Consider the following 11,841-nt stretch of genomic DNA (forward strand, 5'->3'; position numbering starts at 1 on the left):
TTGATACCATAATTAGGCTCATCCGTGACCTACCCCCTACCCATTGGCCCCCCCTTGTTGAGGCATATGGGTCATGCATTGTGGAGTTAACCCACAGTTATGGGTAAGATAAATGTCTCTGCGTATCATGACCCAACATGTGGCTCTGACATTCTTTCTGCCCCCTCTTCCGCAAAATTTTCCTGAGCCATGTTGGGTTCATTTTTGGTCTGCTTCAGTGATGAGGTGTTGGGGGGCTCTGGTTCTCTGGCCCTCTGATTTGGTAGGAGTTGATTTTTCTCTGTGTTGATCTCCTTCACCCTTATGTTGGTACCAGGTTCACCAAGAAAACAGCACCCTTGCTTGTTTTGCCAATTTTTCTTAGTTTCAGAGGGGGCCTTTTTGGGGTATGATGGGGTATCTCTCTCCTTAGGATCTACATCTATCTGAGAAAGAGAAGCAGATTCTCCAACGGAGAGTAAGTTAGCACCAGGACAAATGAGATAACCCTTACTTTTTTTTTATAGAGAATTTAATAGGTGTAGGCCCTCTTGTAGCCCACGATTGATGGTAGCTTGATAATGGAGAGTGGGCTTATGTTTGAATATGGTTCTGACTTGTTTCCCAGCTCCAGCTATAGGTCCCATACCACTGAGGGGATCAGTTAGCCAAATCAAGAGCAGTTGGTTCCCCACCATGGCTGTGTGCCACTATTGCACTTGTGTGGGCATCACAACAGGTTATTTGCTGCTAAGTAGGTTAGAATATGAGTTTCTTGGACAGATATTGGTCATTTTCCACCAGTCACCCATGTAGCACCTTCTGGCACTAGACGCGCTGACTGTCTGGGGACTGACTCTCTTCCAACTTCCAGCCAGGCCATTCCATTTTATGTGTCAACCACATAAGGTATCTTCAGCAGTAGGGTCTTACCACTAACCTTTGGTGGTTCATCAAGTACTCTGACAGAAATCTGTCTTTCTTTTAGGGAACCTTGTAGTCTCTCTGATCAAAAGCTCATTGTGGATGATAGCCACATGCTGGTACTGGGAGTTACAGGTCAGTGGTCACTAATAAAAGGAGGAAAAAGATAACTAATATACAAGAGTTAGAGAGAAGAGAGAGAGAGAGAGAGGGAGAAAGAGAGAGGGAGGGAGGGATGGAGGGAGGGGAGCTGTAGAAGATTAAGGTTAGTCTTCATCATACCCTCTCCAGAGTCTTGTGGTTCAGGTCTTCCCTGTAAGGGCCTGGTGAAGGTTCATCCATTTGGTCTGCCTTTTAGGAAGTAGAATTTTATGGTACCATTGCCGTTTGGGTCGAGATTTGTGTTTCCCACCCCTTTGTTGCCCTCCTATCCCTCCCCACCCATCCTAGTGTCTAGTCCACGAGATGCTTGCTGGGTGTGTAAGGTATCTTGGGTAGATTCAAGTTAGGTGCTGTAGATGAGTGAGACTCTGTGGCAATTTTTTTTTTTCTGTGATGACCATCCTCTTTTTTATTAGACCACCGTTTGTTTAACTATTCACCTATCAAGGGGTATTTTGGTTTTAATTTCTTTGCTCTTACAAATAAAGCTGATATAAATATTCACAAGCAAGAAGATTTGGAAGCAAAGTCAAGGCCCTGCCCTTCTAGCTCTGGATCACAGGAGTCTTCAGAAGGAATCTTGGGGTGCTGGGCTGTCCTCCCCGCCCTGTGCTGGGCAGAGTCGTGGGTGGGAGCAGCTGCCACTTTTTGCAGCTGTCTCGCCTCTGGATTGGAACGGAAAATTTAGTGCTGGCTTCTGACCTCAGCTCCTCTGTCTAAGTCCCTCTCTGCAGTACACCTGATTCTGCTAGAAGTACCTAGAGCACTTATTTTCTTAATTAAGAAAAAAAAAATATTAAGCCGGGCGTGGTGGCGCACGCCTTTAATCCCAGCACTAGGGAGGCAGAGGTAGGAGGATCACCGAGAGTTCAAGGCCACCCTGAGACATAGTGAATTCCAGGTCAGCCTGAGCCAGAGTGAGACCCTACTTTGAAAAACAAACAAACAAAAAAAAAAAAAAAACCAAAACAAATAAATAAATAAATGAAAAAAATTATTTATTTGTTTTGTTTTTTGAGGTAGAGCCTAGTCTAGTCCAGACTGACCTGGAATTAGTCTCAGGCTGACCTTGGACTCACAGTGATCCTCTTACCTCTGCCTCCCGAGTGCTGGGATTCAAGGCATGCACCACCATGCCTGGCTTAAATTTATTTTTTAAATTTATTTTATTTTATTTATTTTAGACAGACAGAAAAAGAGGCAAACAGACAGAGAGAGAATGGGCACACCAGGGCCTCGAGCCACTGCAAACAAACTCCAGATGCATGTGCTGCCTTGTGCATCTGGCTTATGTGGGTCCTGGAGAATCAAACCTGGGTCCTTAGGCTTTACAGACAGGCACCTTAACCACTAAACCATCTCTCCAGCCCACTTGTTTTCTTTTTCTGCATTGAGTTCCAAATGATACAAATACTGATCTGAAGGTCTTTGGACTCTTGGTTTATAATTTTTTAAATAGAATAATACTAATAATTCATTTTCACCAAGAAAATATTTTAGGGGAGCAAATCCCATTAAATAAATATAATTTCTAAACCTTTTTTTTTTATAACACAGTTACAGAGTTGACTTCTTTATTTCTGTTTTTATTTTATGAAACATTTTAGCCTAGAGCATGCTTTTTCTGTTTGTTTGTTTGCTGTAAAATTTAACAATGAAGAATTTATTTATCAACAAGGACTTTTTAATCAAATTTTATAATATTAGATTTTATCTTTTTTTTTCCGGTTTTTGACCTGGAATTCACTATGTAGTCTCAAGGTGGCCTCAAACTCTGGGCAATCCTTCCACCTCTGCCTCCTGAGTGCTGGGATTAAAGGTGTGTGCCACCACGCCCAGCTGGATTTTTATCTTAACATTGCTTTTTATATACAACAAAAGGATTTGTTCGAAAACTAATATGATAGCTAGGCTTTTTTTTTTTTTATTTGCAAGCAGAGAGAGAGAGAGAGAGAGAGAGATACAGAGAGAAGGAAGATAGACAAAGAGAGAATGGGCATGCCAGGGCCTTTAGCCACTACAAACGAAGTCCAGAGGCATGTGCCTCTTGTGCATCTGGCTTACGTAGGTCCTGGGGAACATGGGCTCTTTGGCTTTGCAGACAAATGCCTTAACTGCTAAGCCATCTATCCAGGCATTGAAAACTAATATTATAGCTAGTGTTATTTATTTATTTAGTTTTGGTTTTTCGAGGTAAGGTCTCACTCCAGCTTAGGCTGACCTGAAATTCACTATGGAGTCTCAGGGTGGCCTCGAACTCTCAGCAATCCTCCTACCTCTGCCTCCTGAGTGCTGGGATTAAAGGTGTGTGTCACCATGCCCAGCTTTAGTTTTATTTTTTATTGTTTGGTTTTTTGAGGTAGGGTCTTACTCTAGCCCAGGCTAAACCTGGAATTCACTATGCAGTCTCAGGGTGGCCTTGAATTCGTGGCAATCCTCCTACCTCTGCCACCTGAGTGCTGAGATTAAAGGCGTGTTCCAACACTCCTGGCACTATTTTTATTTTTATTTTATTTATTTATTTGAGAGTGACAGATACAGAGAAAGAGACAGAGAGAGAGCACACCAGGGCCTCCAGCTACTGCAAATGAACTCCAGATGCATATGCCACCTTTTGCATCTGGCTGATGTGGGTATTGGGAATTGAGCCTCGAACTGGGGCCCTTAGGCTTCACAGGCAAGCACTTAACCACTAAGCCATCTCTCCAGCCCCCATGATAACTAATTTTGATGTAATATTAGTGATAGATGAGGGCTTAAATATGACATTTCATTAATTGTTGTTTGTTTCTTCCTTCTATCTCATTGTTCTATTTTTCCTGCCTTTATGTGTATTGCTTGAATAAATTTTAGATTCCTATTGTTAGTATCAATAGTGTTTTTTTAAAGCTTTGTTCATTTATTTTTATTTACTTATTTGAGAGCAACAGACAGAGAGAGAAAGAGGCAGAGAGAGAGAGAGAGAGAATGGGCGTGCCAGGGCCACTGCAAACGAACTCCAGACGCATGCACCCTCTTGTGCATCTGGCTAACATGGGTCCTGGGGTAATTGAGCCTCGAACCAGAGTCCTTAGGCTTCACAGGCAAGCACTTAACCACTAAACCATCTCTCCAGCCCTCAATAGTGTTTTTAAAATATATACATTTGTTTGTTTTCAAGGTAAGATTTCATGCTAACCCAGGCTGACCTGGAACTCAACCTATAGTCCAAGGCTGGCCTCATACTCATGGTGATCCTCCTATCTCTACTTCCCAAGTGCTGGGATTAGAGGTGTGTGCCACCAAGCCCAGCCTAAATATATTTTTATATAGGTGTTTAAAATGGTAGTTACTCTGGGCATTGTGCTGATATACGTGCAATATCAGAGTCTACTGGTGTAAGCATTTTGTCATTTATATTGAGATTCATTGGCTCTTCTCCATTTGTAATTATCTTAAATATAACTTGTACATACTTTCAGAAATGGTTTCTTATCACTAAATTTTCTAAATTGTGTTTGATGATTGAACCAATATTCCCATTGCTGCCCTACTTTGTCTCAAATCAATAAAAACAATGTTAAAATAACTACAGGAATGGTGAACATAGCAACCAGCAAGGTGGTTATGGGAAAGTATCCAGCTAAGTGTCATCAAAATATCTACAGGGGCTGAGAGATTGCTTAGTGGTTAAGACACTTGCCTGCAAAGCCTAAGGACCCAGGTTTGATTCCCCACGACCCACCTAAGCCAAAATCACATGGTAGCAAATTCATGTAGAATCCGTTTGCCATAGTTAGAGGCTCTGGCGCACCAATTCTCTCACTCTCTCTCTCCCTCCCTCTCTTCTAATAAATAAATTAAAATTAAAAATAGCTTCAAACTATACTAAATTATTCCATTTGAAACGAGTCACATAAATGAGGTGCTTGTCTTGGGAGCACCCACACCAAAACTGAAATGATACCGAGACCGGCGCGGCCGCTGCATGAGGATAACAACGAATGAGAAAGGCAGATTGGCGTGGTGGCTAAAACCTTCACCCAACTCTACACAGTCTTCAAGACACTCATTTCAGGGGGCTGGGCACAGCGGCAGGAAGGGGGAGGGCACTGGTGGACACCTTGAGGAGCCGGGGAGGGGTGCAAGGCCCACTCCTGGAGGGAAGGCTGACAAAGAGGCCAATGCAGGCCCAGCCCTGACCCCTAGGGACTCCAGGCAGTCCTCTGTGGTCTGGCTCAGGGACCCGTAGCTGGGCCAAGGAGACACCAAGAAGGTGATGGCGGCCATCGAGAAGGTCAGGAGGTGGGAGAAGCACTAGGTGACTGTGAGCAATACTTCCCTTCACATTTTCACATGGGTCCCTGTGGTGGACCCCAGAAAGAGGAGCACCCTAGGGCAGGTGGTAGGGCACAGAGATCCCTTAGCTGGAAAGGCAGGGCAGGGGCACCAGTCCCCGATGGGGAGGACCTCTCAGAGAACAGCAACCAGAGCTGCCATTCAGAAGGATCCTTGCAAAAGGGAAAGAGCCCAATCCTGGGGGAGCCCCCCAGCCCAGTCAGCCCGTGTCACCTGCTGGACCCCCAGCAGGGATCACTGAGAAGTCTCAGCCCCCATGGCTGGGCCAAGAGAGAGATCTAGTGGGCATACCTGCAGGTGGCACAGATGAACCCCCAAAGCTGACCATGGAGGTGCCTGTTGCAGAATTGCTGGGAGCTGAGGTCCCTGAACTTACCCTATCTTTGAGCCAACGCCACGTGTCCCCGAGGCAGCCCAGAGTGCCACAGAGGACTTGGAGAGCCAACCCCTCCACTCAGGCACAACTGCCCAAACGCCACTGTCCCCTGACAAAGCCAGCCTGTCTTCTGTCCTGTGCTCCAGCGGCCCCTTGGGTTTTTCACAAATAAAGACCCTTTTGTTAAGGAAAGAGAGAGAGAAAGAGGAAAAAAAGAAATTCATTTCAAATATAATGATATAGATAGGGTTGAATTAAAATGATATAAAAGGACTGGAAAGATGGCTTAGCGGTTAAGGAGTTTGCCTATGAAGCCAAAGGACCCTGGTTCAATTCCCCAGGACCCACGTAAGCCAGATGCACAAGGGGTACATGTATCTGGAGTTCGTTTGCAGTGGCTAGAGGCCCTGGTGTGCCCATTCTCTCTCTCTCTCTCTCTCTCACCTTTGTAGGTATATGAAAACTAGAGAAAATGGTCCCTAAACCAATAAGTTGAAAACCATGGTAGTGAATAGCTAAATTTCTTGGTGGGATGGACAAGTTATTGAAGAAGATTCTCGGACTGTCCATCGCCAGTGCCAAGTGTGTATAGATGGGGAATTATAGCAAACCTGGGCTGGGGCCTGATTCCTGTTAGCGCTACCTGTCACCTTCACCCGGTTCCTAAAGAAACATCTCACATCAGACCAGACAGCGTGTTTGAAAGCGTGGCTCCTGACGTCAGAACTCGGCTTCGGGGCACTGTCCGTGCTCGGGGCACATTCGCAGGACAAACATATAAGTAGCTGCCCCGCCGCTGCTTCAGCCTTGTAGCCTTGAATGTATCGTTACTTTCTCACATGCAACTGGAGTGAGGGTACCGCCTCCCTGCTCTTGTTGAGGGCTCGTGATTCATAGTAGCACTGCCTCTCATTACAAAGTACTCAAACTAAAAAGTAGACGAGGGGCTGGAGAGAGGGCTTAGTGGTTCAGCACTTGCCCATGAAGCCTAAGGACCCGGGTTACAGGACCCACATTAGCCAGATGCACAAGGGGGTGCAGGCATCTGGAGTATGTTTGTAGTGGCTGGAGACCCTGGTGCTCCCATTCTCTCTCTCCCTCCCTCTCTCTCTCTCTCTCTCTCTCTCTCTCTCTCTCCCTCTCTCTGCCTCTTTCTCTCTCTGTCTGTCGCTCTCAAATAAATAAAAATAAACAACAACAAAAAAGTAGAAGAGGGCTGGAGAGATGACTCAGTGGTTAAGGTGCTTGTCTGCAAAGCCTAAGGACCTGGGTTGGATTCCCCAGTACCCTCATAAATGCATGCCCATTCTCTCTTTCTCTCTGTCCCTCTTTCTCTGTCTCTCAAATAAGCTAAAAAAAAAATTAAGTATTAATAAAACTAGAGAAAGATAGTGTGCCAAACACTGGCAAGGGGAACCTGGCTATAATACCCATAAGCCCACCCCCAAAAATACACCGCCTTCAGGAGGCATCAATTCCCAAATCTCCATCAGCTGGGAACTGAGCATTCAGAACACCTAAATTTATGAGGGACACCTGAATCAAACCACAACATTCCACCCCTAGCTCCATAAACTGATAACCATCTATGATATAAAATGCAGTGCATTCAGTCAACCTTAAAAATTCCCATACTTTTTATGAATCCTAAAGGTGTTCAAACATTCCCATAGTCTGAGATCTTTTAACTGAGCCATAATACCAAAAATCCCCCCAAACCCATAATAGCATGTAATAAACATTCACACTATCAAAGATGGCATTGGGCATAGCAAAGAAATATTCAACCAATACAAGATACATACAATACAGGGTAAACATCAAACTCTGTAGCTCCAAGTTCAATAACTCTAGTCACTGTCAAATCTCCAAGTCCGGTAATTCTCACTAGCAATGAGCCTCTGGAGTTCCAATTCTACCCCTCCAGCTATGCTACTCACAGTCCTGAGAAACTTCATCTGGGACCTGTAGCCCTCCCCAGAAGCCATCTCATGGTCCCAGCATCTCCACTGGTCTCCACTGCAACCCATGGTCCATTCTCATGGCTCCATTGGGCCTCCATTCAGGTAATCCAGTAAACCTGCTTCATACTGCCCATGGCTGTTTCCAAAACATAAGACAGTGTTGCAAATTCAATGACCCTCTCTTTCCTGCATTTCTTATACTCCACATACCAGGTGGGGTGCCAATTTGTTAATTCAGGGAGAAATAAAGTAGACTTTGAAAAATAAAACACTCCTTCAGCATTCAGGCCCCTTCAAAAGAGGCTACATTCTTCTGTTGTCTCAGTGCAGGTCAGATGGCCCAATCTCAGAGGTTGTAACCTCTAATATAATTACAGCTGAAAGGGGAGAAGTCCTTACTTCCTAATGCATTCAGGTCTTTTAACTCTAACCTTAGTGGTCCATCAGGTAAGTACAGCACTGCAAAGCATCTCTTAGGCCACAATTTCAAGTTCATCCACATCCTCCTGCAAAGCAGTTCCAAAAGGCCAAAACCATAGAGTCAGGTTTCCAGCATCAACAATCCCACTCCTCTGGTACCACATTTACCATTACAGTCAGGTTCACATTACTGGAAGAAAACACCTGACCTAGAGCAGCTTGTGATAAAAGAAAAGGTTCATTTTGGTTTACAGACTTGAAGGGAAGCTCCACGATGGCAGGGGAAAATGATGGCATGAGCAGAGAGTGGACATCATCTAGTGGCCAACATCAGGAGGACAACAGCAGCAGGAGAGTATGCCAAACACTGGGAAGGGGAAGCTGGCTATAATACCCATAAGCCCACCCCCCACCATACGCTGCTCCAGGAGGTGTTAATTCCCAAATCTCCATCAGCTAGGAACCCAGCATTCAGAACAGCTAAGATTATGGGGGTCCCCTGAATCCAACCACCATAATGTCCAAGCTACCCAGACAGTGAACAGAGGAACCAGGATCTGAACTTGGTCTTGTGGATCCAAACTTTTCATTTTTAATCACTTTTCTATGTCTGCTTGCAGTCTGAGGAGACAAAGGATCCAAGAGCAGTCATTTGCCCCTAGTCACTAGTTAGGGTTAATTTTGATTGTTTGATTGGATCCAGGTTTACCTAGGAGACAAATCTCTGGGTGCGTCTGTGTGGTAGTTGCTGCATTTGGTTGAGGTGGGAAGACCCACACTAATTGTGGGCAGCGTTACTCCATGAGCTTGAGTCCCAGTGAGCACAGAGGAGAGCTAGCTGAGCACCTGCACTCACCTCTCTCAGCGTCCTGACTTCAGGTACCATGCAACCAGCTGTCGCTTGCTCCTGCCGCCACGTGTTCCTGCCATGATGGACCACACCCTCAGACTGTGAGCCAAACCTGTCCTCTTCCTTCCTTAAGTTGCTTTTGTCAGGTATTTCCTTTGCAACACACTGAAAAGTAACTGAAATACCAAGCGAAGCGAAGCTGTCCATAGAGTGTCAACTAAAGCGTGGGTCTGGCATGAAAGCACGGGCTCCCATGCTCCATAAGAAGAAAGATCCATAATTCAGTAAGTTTGTACTCCAGGTCCTGGACCTAGAGCTACAGCATAACTGTTGGATTTAGTCTGTACTTATGGGGTGTAAGCATCAGGGTCCATTCTTTTTAGCTAATGACACTGACCTTCTGAACAAGCCCAGCACCATGCTGATGCTTGGTCTTTTGTCCTCCAGCTACATGTAGCTTCACTGATCCTCAGATCAGTGATGGATGGGCAGGGCCTGGATGAGGCAGGGGACAGGCTCCTGCTCAGGCAGAAGGGATCCGTCCAGGTAGTCAACACTCAGAAAGGTTCCTCAACTCAGCTGTCCACCTAAGCCCACTGTGTTGGCTGTGATGTGAGCAGCGGGAGAGGCCATGGAGAAAGAGGTTGGAAGATAGTGAGGCCTTGACATATCCTTTGGCTGGAATCTTAACCAATGCAATGCAAGGACAGCCTGGAGAAATGGCCTGTGTCAAAGCAAAGATAATGGGATCCCCTCTTTAGAACCTCCTGCTGCATTAGACCTGGAGGGGGAAGGTTAACTCTTTCTTCAGGAGTGGTGAGACCTCAGTCAAGTGCTCATTACCTCCCAGGGTAAGGTGACACAGTCCTGTCTTGGAAAGGGACCCATTTGATTTGAGCAAGCCAAGAATCACAAACCTCGGCTCACATCTGTGCACAAGGACATCAGACAGGGTGGCACACTTCACCCTGACTCAGTTTCCTCCCCTGTGAGTCAACATAAGGACAGCTACTTCCCCTGCCTCCTTGAGTGTCTTGAATTCTTACCTGACTTCCCCACTGGACTCCCTCTGTCTTGGCTGCTGTGACTGAGCTCCTGAGTCCCCTGCTACCTAAGCATCCCATCTTCTATGGACTGGAGTATTTCAGCCCAAAAAGATAGGCTAAAGTCCTAATCCCCAGTAGCTATTGGCAGAAGTAATCAAGTTAAGATGGGACCTTTAGGGTGAGGTCTCATCCCATACAACTGTGCCCTTATCAAAAGAAGTCACCATGTGGAGGTGGAGACACAGAAGCCACAGGACAGTGGAAAGACAGAGCAGTTGTAGCCTTATACCAAGAGAGCCCAGGGATGGGCAGCCATCAGAAGCTGGGAAGAGACAAGGAAGAGTTCTACCCAGAGTATCAGAGAGAGAATGGTCCTGCCAACACCTTGCGTTCAGGATTCTGGGAAAAGCAACATTTTTCTGGTGTGAAACACCCTATTCTGCAGTACTTCATTGGATACAGCAGTCCTTGGAGGGTGCCAACCCCCTCCTTTCTGACGGAGCCCTTAAATCCTGTCCTCTACGAGGCCTCCCTTGCCACCCTGCTCACCACTCACACTGCCACCACCGTGCCACCTTGTGCTCCCACGTCACCTGTGCACACTGCCCGGTATTCCCCCGAAGCATTGGCGGGGCAGATTCACTTGTCTGTCCCTGTCACGATGGAGACGGATGTCACTCTAGAAGACATAAAAGAAGGTCTAACTGTGAAGGCAGGCCCATGACCTCCTTCCTTCTTCCATTCATTTCTTTGACAGCTGGCTTTTAAAAAATTTTTTTGTTTATTTATTTTTATATTTTATTTATTTATTTATTTATTTATTTATTTATTTATTTATTTGAGGGAAAGAGAGAGAATGGGCACTTCAGGGCCTCCAGCCACTGCAAATGAACTCCAGACACACGCACCCCCTTGTGCGTCTGGCTTACGTGGGTCCTGGAGAGTTGAACCAGGATCCTTTGGCTTTGCAGGCAAACACCTTAACCGCTAAGCCCTCTCTCCAGCCCAAAATTTATTTATTTTTATTCATTTATTAGAGGGAGAGAGAGAGAGAGAGAGAGAGAGAGAGAGAGGGGGAGAGAGAATGAACATGCCAGGGCCTGTAGCCACTGCAAATGAACTCCAGACGCATGTGTTACCTTGTGCATCTGGCTTACGTGGGTCCTAGGGAACTGAACCTGGGTCCTTTTGGCTTTACAAGATAATGCCTTAACAGCTGAGCCATTCCTCCAGCCCAACAACTGGCTTTTGAGCACCTGTTTCCCATCAAGCATCATGCTGGGTCTCAAGGCTATGCCACTGGGCTGTACAAGCATATCTCTACTTTCAATAAGCTCTGTTTTGGAAAGTGGGGGAGACCTAAGCCTTCAAACATGTTGTAAAATAAATAAGATAAATTTCAGACAAGCCACGTGTGGTGGCACATGCCTTAAATCCCAGCTTTTGGGAGGCAGAGGTAGGAGGAGTGCTGTGAGTTCGAGGCCACCCTGAGACTACATAGTGAATTCCAGGTCAGCCTGGGCTGGAGTGAGACCCTACTTCGAAATCCAAAAACAACAACAAAAATTCATACAGTGGTGAATGTCATTGAGGAATGTAATAAGCCAAAAAAAAGGGTGGGTCCTAGAGAATTGGGAGGAGAAGGGGCAAGGTGAGGGTGGCCTACAGTAGGTGGCACTTGAAGGCTTCTTTGCATGGCAGTGAGCTGAGTGAATGACCAGGTCATCCAGGCTGTGGTTCAAGTCTGTCTTCTCAAGGCTGTGGGTAAAGTGCTTGTCATAC

General features: G+C 45.9%; 1 pseudogene; it reads left to right on the forward strand.

Annotated features, from left to right (window-relative positions):
- The window catches only part of LOC123453223, a 58,697-nt pseudogene extending 52,805 nt beyond the window's left edge, over positions 1-5,892 (forward strand).
- The last annotated feature ends 5,949 nt before the right edge of the window (positions 5,893-11,841 follow it).

The sequence above is a fragment of the Jaculus jaculus genome, chromosome 6 (genome assembly GCF_020740685.1).
Source record: "Jaculus jaculus isolate mJacJac1 chromosome 6, mJacJac1.mat.Y.cur, whole genome shotgun sequence".
NCBI classification, from domain to species: Eukaryota; Metazoa; Chordata; class Mammalia; order Rodentia; family Dipodidae; genus Jaculus; species Jaculus jaculus.